At 45.5% G+C, this 9,594-nt stretch overlaps 5 non-coding genes across 5 annotated transcripts; all 5 read left to right on the forward strand.

Moving 5' to 3' along the window:
* The first annotated feature begins 1,144 nt into the window (after positions 1 to 1,144).
* On the forward strand, positions 1,145 to 1,216 carry TRNAG-UCC (transfer RNA glycine (anticodon UCC)). Its single transcript has one exon. It is a non-coding gene; the product is annotated as a tRNA-Gly (tRNA).
* A 1,521-nt stretch (positions 1,217 to 2,737) lies between these two features.
* TRNAG-UCC (transfer RNA glycine (anticodon UCC)) lies at positions 2,738 to 2,809 on the forward strand. The gene has a single exon. It is a non-coding gene; the product is annotated as a tRNA-Gly (tRNA).
* A 3,082-nt stretch (positions 2,810 to 5,891) lies between these two features.
* TRNAG-UCC (transfer RNA glycine (anticodon UCC)) lies at positions 5,892 to 5,963 on the forward strand. The gene has a single exon. It is a non-coding gene; the product is annotated as a tRNA-Gly (tRNA).
* A 1,511-nt stretch (positions 5,964 to 7,474) lies between these two features.
* TRNAG-UCC (transfer RNA glycine (anticodon UCC)) lies at positions 7,475 to 7,546 on the forward strand. Its single transcript has one exon. It is a non-coding gene; the product is annotated as a tRNA-Gly (tRNA).
* A 1,521-nt stretch (positions 7,547 to 9,067) lies between these two features.
* On the forward strand, positions 9,068 to 9,139 carry TRNAG-UCC (transfer RNA glycine (anticodon UCC)). The gene has a single exon. It is a non-coding gene; the product is annotated as a tRNA-Gly (tRNA).
* Positions 9,140 to 9,594: the final 455 nt, after the last annotated feature.

Consider the following 9,594-nt stretch of genomic DNA (forward strand, 5'->3'; position numbering starts at 1 on the left):
CCAAGATTTTGTGCATACTTGTGTTCTCACCTGAATGCAGCGCCACCTTGTAACCATCGGATGTAACTGCGGCTCAGAAAAATGTTTTATCAGAGGGCAAGTTGAGAGGACTCCAAGTGGCAGATTTCCACGGAAAGAGCCTCTCACTGCAGCAGGAAGGTTGGATACTTCAAATTGGCATAGTTTCCTGTCCAGCGTCCTGAACGCTCCCAAACGCTCAAAAGCCTCCCCTCACCGGGTAGATATCTGGCTCCCAGGTAAAGCCAAATCCTGAGTATGCTAGTGCTAGGATCACAGAGAAAGGACAGGGACAGAGAGCTGCTGTCTTGGTAAAGGCCTGAAACGGCTAATTCCTAAGAGGGTCTGCACTTTCAGTTATGACTGACTGTGAGTGGGGAAGATGAAGATTTTCTGTACCCAGCATACCTTGCGATGTGCTTAGGCAAATGAGGAGAGAGCCCCACCAATCCCTTGCCACTCCGCTGAAAGCTCCTCCTCTGCATAAAGAGAGCACTTTCACAAGGGAGCAGAGTGGCGCAGCGGAAGCGTGCTGGGCCCATAACCCAGAGGTCGATGGATCGAAACCATCCTCTGCTAATATTGCTTGATTTTTCTTCCTAGGACTAATCTGTCATTTCCACCCTGCCAGCAAGGAAAAGCGCAGGCTTGTGCTAGCTATGTGAGAAAAGACTTCTCAACTATCTGTCTCTGCTGTAAATCAAGAGAGTGATCGTCAAAGGATCAACCCTATACTTTGAAAGTAAAGATACCCAATTAGAAGCATAAATGACAGGTGGGACCTTCACACGTTTTTCGGGGCATGCTTTGAATTTAATTCTTCCCTTTTTGTACTGCTTTTATCAATCTCCTATGCATTTCATGGAATTTACTCCCTTTCTCTTCGCTGCTTTGCTTCCGATGCTGCCCATATGCTCATTTCCACTATTTGTACTGCTGCTTTCCATTTCTTCTCTTCTGCACAGCTTTATCCTTGGTTTCAATCCCCAGTTCTTTACCCTCTGCAAGACAATTTCTACTGCTTTTCATGTTGGTATCCACACCAAATGCACCATTGGAACCGGTGCAAGATTGCCACTGCACTCGGCGTTGTAACATCTGGAACCTAGAGGACACACATCAGAGGGCGTTGGTGGTATAGTGGTGAGCATAGCTGCCTTCCAAGCAGTTGACCCGGGTTCGATTCCCGGCCAACGCAGTGCAAATATTTATATATTCTCCAAGCAGGATATATTTTAATGCAACATGTCACAAAACTGAAATATCAGAAACAGAATAATCAGCCGTTATATAAAAAAATAATCAAACACGTAGGTAGACATCTCGATCGCCTCATCTGCTACATTTATTGTCCCAATATATGCTATTTTCCATAAAGCACTCACCACTCACATGTGCTGATAATAAATATTTTGCTGGGGGCAGGCAATGAAAGGGCTGAGCCCCGACCAGACATTATAACCCCAGCATCCCTATGTTAAAAAGCATTTCTAGGCGATATCTAGCCTCTGAAAATATTAGGCAAGATCCACCGATAAATCTGGCAAAAGTCCCCAAGATTTTGTGCATACTTGTGCTCTCACCTGAATGCAGCGCCACCTTGTAACCATCGGATGTAAATGCGGCTCAGAAAAATGTTTTATCAGAGGGCAAGTTGAGAGGACTCCAAGTGGCAGATTTCCACGGAAAGAGCCTCTCACTGCAGCAGGAAGGTTGGATACTTGAAATTGGCATAGTTTCCTGTCCAGCGTCCTCTCACGTCCCGAACGCTCCCAAACGCTCAAAAGCCTCACACCGGGCAAGCCCTCACCGGGTAGATCTCTGGCTCCCAGGTAAAGCCAAATCCTGAGTATGCTAGTGCTAGGATCACAGAGAAAGGACAGGGACAGAGAGCTGCTGTCTTGGTAAAGGCCTGAAACGGCTAATTCCTAAGAGGGTCTGCACTTTCAGTTATGACTGACTGTGAGTGGGGAAGATGAAGATTTTCTGTACCCAGCATACCTTGCGATGTGCTTAGGCAAATGAGGAGAGAGCCCCACCAATCCCTTGCCACTCCGCTGAAAGCTCCTCCTCTGCATAAAGAGAGCACTTTCACAAGGGAGAAGAGTGGCGCAGCGGAAGCGTGCTGGGCCCATAACCCAGAGGTCGATGGATCGAAACCATCCTCTGCTAATATTGCTTGATTTTTCTTCCTAGGACTTATCTGTCATTTCCACCCTGCCAGCAAGGAAAAGCGCAGGCTTGTGCTAGCTATGTGAGAAAAGACTTCTCAACTATCTGTCTCTGCTGTAAATCAAGAGAGTGATCGTCAAAGGATCAACCCTATACTTTGAAAGTAAAGATACCCAATTAGAAGCATAAATGACAGGTGGGACCTTCACACGTTTTTCGGGGCATGCTTTGAATTTAATTCTTCCCTTTTTGTTCTGCTTTTATCAATCTCCTATGCATTTCATGGAATTTACTCCCTTTCTCTTCGCTGCTTTGCTTCCGATGCTGCCCATATGCTCATTTCCACTATTTGTACTGCTGCTTTCCATTTCTTCTCTTCTGCACAGCTTTATCCTTGGTTTCAATCCCCAGTTCTTTACCCTCTGCAAGACAATTTCTACAGCTTTTCATGTTGGTATCCACACCAAATGCACCATTGGAACCGGTGCAAGATTGCCACTGCACTCGGCGTTGTAACATCTGGAACCTAGAGGACACACATCAGAGGGCGTTGGTGGTATAGTGGTGAGCATAGCTGCCTTCCAAGCAGTTGACCCGGGTTCGATTCCCGGCCAGCGCAGTGCAAATATTTATATATTCTCCAAGCAGGATATATTTTAATGCAACATGTCACAAAACTGAAATATCAGAAACAGAATAATCAGCCGTTATATAAAAAAATAATCAAACACGTAGGTAGACATCTCGATCGCCTCATCTGCTACATTCATTGTCCCAATATATGCTATTTTCCATAAAGCACTCACCACTCACATGTGCTGATAATAAATATTTTGCTGGGGGCAGGCAATGAAAGGGCTGAGCCCCGACCAGAAATTATAACCCCAGCATCCCTATGTTAAAAAGCATTTCTAGGCGATATCTAGCCTCTGAAAATAATAGGCAAGATCCACCGATAAATCTGGCAAAAGTCCCCAAGATTTTGTGCATACTTGTGTTCTCACCTGAATGCAGCGCCACCTTGTAACCATCGGATGTATCTGCGGCTCAGAAAAATGTTTTATCAGAGGGCAAGTTGAGAGGACTCCAAGTGGCAGATTTCCACGGAAAGAGCCTCTCACTGCAGCAGGAAGGTTGGATACTTCAAATTGGCATAGTTTCCTGTCCAGCGTCCTCTCACGTCCCGAACGCTCCCAAACGCTCAAAAGCCTCGCCCTCACCGGGTAGATATCTGGCTCCCAGGTAAAGCCAAATCCTGAGTATGCTAGTGCTAGGATCACAGAGAAAGGACAGGGACAGAGAGCTGCTGTCTTGGTAAAGGCCTGAAACGGCTAATTCCTAAGAGGGTCTGCACTTTCAGTTATGACTGACTGTGAGTGGGGAAGATGAAGATTTTCTGTACCCAGCATACCTTGCGATGTGCTTAGGCAAATGAGGAGAGAGCCCCACCAATCCCTTGCCACTCCGCTGAAAGCTCCTCCTCTGCATAAAGAGAGCACTTTCACAAGGGAGCAGAGTGGCGCAGCGGAAGCGTGCTGGGCCCATAACCCAGAGGTCGATGGATCGAAACCATCCTCTGCTAATATTGCTTGATTTTTCTTCCTAGGACTAATCTGTCATTTCCACCCTGCCAGCAAGGAAAAGCGCAGGCTTGTGCTAGCTATGTGAGAAAAGACTTCTCAACTATCTGTCTCTGCTGTAAATCAAGAGAGTGATCGTCAAAGGATCAACCCTATACTTTGAAAGTAAAGATACCCAATTAGAAGCATAAATGACAGGTGGGACCTTCACACGTTTTTCGGGGCATGCTTTGAATTTCATTCTTCCCTTTTTGTTCTGCTTTTATCAATCTCCTATGCATTTCATGGAATTTACTCCCTTTCTCTTCGCTGCTTTGCTTCCGATGCTGCCCATATGCTCATTTCCACTATTTGTACTGCTGCTTTCCATTTCTTCTCTTCTGCACAGCTTTATCCTTGGTTTCAATCCCCAGTTCTTTACCCTCTGCAAGACAATTTCTACAGCTTTTCATGTTGGTATCCACACCAAATGCACCATTGGAACCGGTGCAAGATTGCCACTGCACTCGGCGTTGTAACATCTGGAACGTAGAGGAAACACATCAGAGGGCATTGGTGGTATAGTGGTGAGCATAGCTGCCTTCCAAGCAGTTGACCCGGGTTCGATTCCCGGCCAACGCAGTGCAAATATTTATATATTCTCCAAGCAGGATATATTTTAATGCAACATGTCACAAAACTGAAATATCAGAAACAGAATAATCAGCCGTTATATAAAAAAATAAACAAACACGTAGGTAGACATCTCGATCGCCTCATCTGCTACATTCATTGTCCCAATTTATGCTATTTTCCATAAAGCACTCACCACTCACATGTGCTGATAATAAATATTTTGCTGGGGGCAGGCAATGAAAGGGCTGAGCCCCGACCAGACATTATAAACCCAGCATCCCTATTTTAAAAAGCATTTCTAGGCGATATCTAGCCTCTGAAAATATTAGGCAAGATCCACCGATAAATCTGGCAAAAGTCCCCAAGATTTAGTGCATACTTGTGCTCTCACCTGAATGCAGCACCACCTTGTAACCATCGGATGTAACTGCGGCTCAGAAAAATGTTTTATCAGAGGGCAAGTTGAGAGGACTCCAAGTGGCAGATTTCCACGGAAAGAGCCTCTCGCTGCAGCAGGAAGGTTGGATACTTCAAATTGGCATAGTTTCCTGTCCAGCGTCCTCTCACGTCCCAAACGCTCAAAAGCCTCGCCCTCACCGGGTAGATCTCTGGCTCCCAGGTAAAGCCAAATCCTGAGTATGCTAGTGCTAGGATCACAGAGAAAGGACAGGGACAGAGAGCTGCTGTCTTGGTAAAGGCCTGAAACGGCTAATTCCTAAGAGGGTCTGCACTTTCAGTTATGACTGACTGTGAGTGGGGAAGATGAAGATTTTCTGTACCCAGCATACCTTGCGATGTGCTTAGGCAAATGAGGAGAGAGCCCCACCAATCCCTTGCCACTCCGCTGAAAGCTCCTCCTCTGCATAAAGAGAGCACTTTCACAAGGGAGCAGAGTGGCGCAGCAGAAGCGTGCTGGTCCCATAACCCAGAGGTCGATGGATCGAAACCATCCTCTGCTAATATTGCTTGATTTTTCTTCCTAGGACTAATCTGGCATTTCCACCCTGCCAGCAAGGAAAAGCGCAGGCTTGTGCTAGCTATGTGAGAAAAGACTTCTCAACTATCTGTCTCTGCTGTAAATCAAGAGAGTGATCGTCAAAGGATCAACCCTATACTTTGAAAGTAAAGATACCCAATTAGAAGCATAAATGACAGGTGGGACCTTCACACATTTTTCGGGGCATGCTTTGAATTTAATTCTTCCCTTTTTGTTCTGCTTTTATCAATCTCCTATGCATTTCATGGAATTTACTCCCTTTCTCTTCGCTGCTTTGCTTCCGATGCTGCCCATATGCTCATTTCCACTATTTGTACTGCTGCTTTCCATTTCTTCTCTTCTGCACAGCTTTATCCTTGGTTTCAATCCCCAGTTCTTTACCCTCTGCAAGACAATTTCTACAGCTTTTCATGTTGGTATCCACACCAAATGCACCATTGGAACCGGTGCAAGATTGCCACTGCACTCGGCATTGTAACATCTGGAACCTAGAGGACACACATCAGAAGGCGTTGGTGGTATAGTGGTGAGCATAGCTGCCTTCCAAGCAGTTGACCCGGGTTCGATTCCCGGCCAACGCAGTGCAAATATTTATATATTCTCCAAGCAGGATATATTTTAATGCAACATGTCACAAAACTGAAATATCAGAAACAGAATAATCAGCCGTTATATAAAAAAATAATCAAACACGTAGGTAGACATCTCGATCGCCTCATCTGCTACATTCATTGTCTCAATATATGCTATTTTCCATAAAGCACTCACCACTCACATGTGCTGATTATAAATATTTTGCTGGGGGCAGGCAATGAAAGGGCTGAGCCCCGACCAGACATTATAACCCCAGCATCCCTATGTTAAAAAGCATTTCTAGGCGATATCTAGCCTCTGAAAATAATAGGCAAGATCCACCGATAAATCTGGCAAAAGTCCCCAAGATTTTGTGCATACTTGTGCTCTCACCTGAATGCAGCGCCACCTTGTAACCATCGGATGTAACTGCGGCTCACAAAAATGTTTTATCAGAGGGCAAGTTGAGAGGACTCCAAGTGGCAGATTTCCACGGAAAGAGCCTCTCACTGCAGCAGGAAGGTTGGATACTTCAAATTGGCATAGTTTCCTGTCCAGCGTCCTCTCACGTCCCGAACGCTCCCAAACGCTCAAAAGCCTCGCACTCACCGGGTAGATCTCTGGCTCCCAGGTAAAGCCAAATCCTGAGTATGCTAGTGCTAGGATCACAGAGAAAGGACAGGGACAGAGAGCTGCTGTCTTGGTAAAGGCCTGAAACGGCTAATTCCTAAGAGGGTCTGCACTTTCAGTTATGACTGACTGTGAGTGGGGAAGATGAAGATTTTCTGTACCCAGCATACCTTGCGATGTGCTTAGGCAAATGAGGAGAGAGCCCCACCAATCCCTTGCCACTCCGCTGAAAGCTCCTCCTCTGCATAAAGAGAGCACTTTCACAAGGGAGCAGAGTGGCGCAGCAGAAGCGTGCTGGGCCCATAACCCAGAGGTCGATGGATCGAAACCATCCTCTGCTAATATTGCTTGATTTTTCTTCCTAGGACTAATCTGTCATTTCCACCCTGCCAGCAAGGAAAAGCGCAGGCTTGTGCTAGCTATGTGAGAAAAGACTTCTCAACTATCTGTCTCTGCTGTAAATCAAGAGAGTGATCGTCAAAGGATCAACCCTATACTTTGAAAGTAAAGATACCCAATTAGAAGCATAAATGACAGGTGGGACCTTCACACGTTTTTCGGGGGCATGCTTTGAATTTAATTCTTCCCTTTTTGTTCTGCTTTTATCAATCTCCTATGCATTTCATGGAATTTACTCCCTTTCTCTTCGCTGCTTTGCTTCCGATGCTGCCCATATGCTCATTTCCACTATTTGTACTGCTGCTTTCCATTTCTTCTCTTCTGCACAGCTTTATCCTTGGTTTCAATCCCCAGTTCTTTACCCTCTGCAAGACAATTTCTACAGCTTTTCATGTTGGTATCCACACCAAATGCACCATTGGAACCGGTGCAAGATTGCCACTGCACTCGGCGTTGTAACATCTGGAACCTAGAGGACACACATCAGAGGGCGTTGGTGGTATAGTGGTGAGCATAGCTGCCTTCCAAGCAGTTGACCCGGGTTCGATTCCCGGCCAACGCAGTGCAAATATTTATATATTCTCCAAGCAGGATATATTTTAATGCAACATGTCACAAAACTGAAATATCAGAAACAGAACAATCAGCCGTTATATAAAAAAATAATCAAACACGTAGGTAGACATCTCGATCGCCTCATCTGCTACATTCATTGTCCCAATATATGCTATTTTCCATAAAGCACTCACCACTCACATGTGCTGATAATAAATGTTTTGCTGGGGGCAGGCAATGAAAGGGCTGAGCCCCGACCAGAAATTATAACCCCAGCATCCCTATGTTAAAAAGCATTTCTAGGCGATATCTAGCCTCTGAAAATAATAGGCAAGATCCACCGATAAATCTGGCAAAAGTCCCTAAGATTTTGTGCATACTTGTGCTCTCACCTGAATGCAGCGCCACCTTGTAACCATCGGATGTAACTGCGGCTCAGAAAAATGTTTTATCAGAGGGCAAGTTGAGAGGACTCCAAGTGGCAGATTTCCACGGAAAGAGCCTCTCACTGCAGCAGGAAGGTTGGATACTTGAAATTGGCATAGTTTCCTGTCTAGCGTCCTCTCACGTCCCGAACGCTCCCAAACGCTCAAAAGCCTCACACCGGGCAAGCCCTCATCGGGTAGATCTCTGGCTCCCAGGTAAAGCCAAATCCTGAGTATGCTAGTGCTAGGATCACAGAGAAAGGACAGGGACAGAGAGCTGCTGTCTTGGTAAAGGCCTGAAACGGCTAATTCCTAAGAGGGTCTGCACTTTCAGTTATGACTGACTGTGAGTGGGGAAGATGAAGATTTTCTGTACCCTGCATACCTTGCGATGTGCTTAGGCAAATGAGGAGAGAGCCCCACCAATCCCTTGCCACTCCGCTGAAAGCTCCTCCTCTGCATAAAGAGAGCACTTTCACAAGGGAGCAGAGTGGCGCAGCGGAAGCGTGCTGGGCCCATAACCCAGAGGTCGATGGATCGAAACCATCCTCTGCTAATATTGCTTGATTTTTCTTCCTAGGACTAATCTGTCATTTCCACCCTGCCAGCAAGGAAAAGCGCAGGCTTGTGCTAGCTATGTGAGAAAAGACTTCTCAACTATCTGTCTCTGCTGTAAATCAAGAGAGTGATCGTCAAAGGATCAACCCTATACTTTGAAAGTAAAGATACCCAATTAGAAGCATAAATGACAGGTGGGACCTTCACACGTTTTTCGGGGCATGCTTTGAATTTAATTCTTCCCTTTTTGTTCTGCTTTTATCAATCTCCTATGCATTTCATGGAATTTACTCCCTTTCTCTTCGCTGCTTTGCTTCCGATGCTGCCCATATGCTCATTTCCACTATTTGTACTGCTGCTTTCCATTTCTTCTCTTCTGCACAGCTTTATCCTTGGTTTCAATCCCCAGTTCTTTACCCTCTGCAAGACAATTTCTACAGCTTTTCATGTTGGTATCCACACCAAATGCACCATTGGAACCGGTGCAAGATTGCCACTGCACTCGGCGTTGTAACATCTGGAACCTAGAGGACACACATCAGAGGGTGTTGGTGGTATAGTGGTGAGCATAGCTGCCTTCCAAGCAGTTGACCCGGGTTCGATTCCCGGCCAACGCAGTGCAAATATTTATATATTCTCCAAGCAGGATATATTTTAATGCAACATGTCACAAAACTGAAATATCAGAAACAGAATAATCAGCCGTTATATAAAAAAATAAACAAACACGTAGGTAGACATCTCGATCGCCTCATCTGCTACATTCATTGTCCCAATTTATGCTATTTTCCATAAAGCACTCACCACTCACATGTGCTGATAATAAATATTTTGCTGGGGGCAGGCAATGAAAGGGCTGAGCCCCGACCAGACATTATAAACCCAGCATCCCTATTTTAAAAAGCATTTCTAGGCGATATCTAGCCTCTGAAAATATTAGGCAAGATCCACCGATAAATCTGGCAAAAGTCCCCAAGATTTAGTGCATACTTGTGCTCTCACCTGAATGCAGCACCACCTTGTAACCATCGGATGTAACTGCGGCTCAGAAAAATGTTTTATCAGAGGGCAA

Source organism: Triturus cristatus, chromosome 11 (assembly GCF_964204655.1).
Source record: "Triturus cristatus chromosome 11, aTriCri1.1, whole genome shotgun sequence".
Taxonomy (NCBI): domain Eukaryota; kingdom Metazoa; phylum Chordata; class Amphibia; order Caudata; family Salamandridae; genus Triturus; species Triturus cristatus.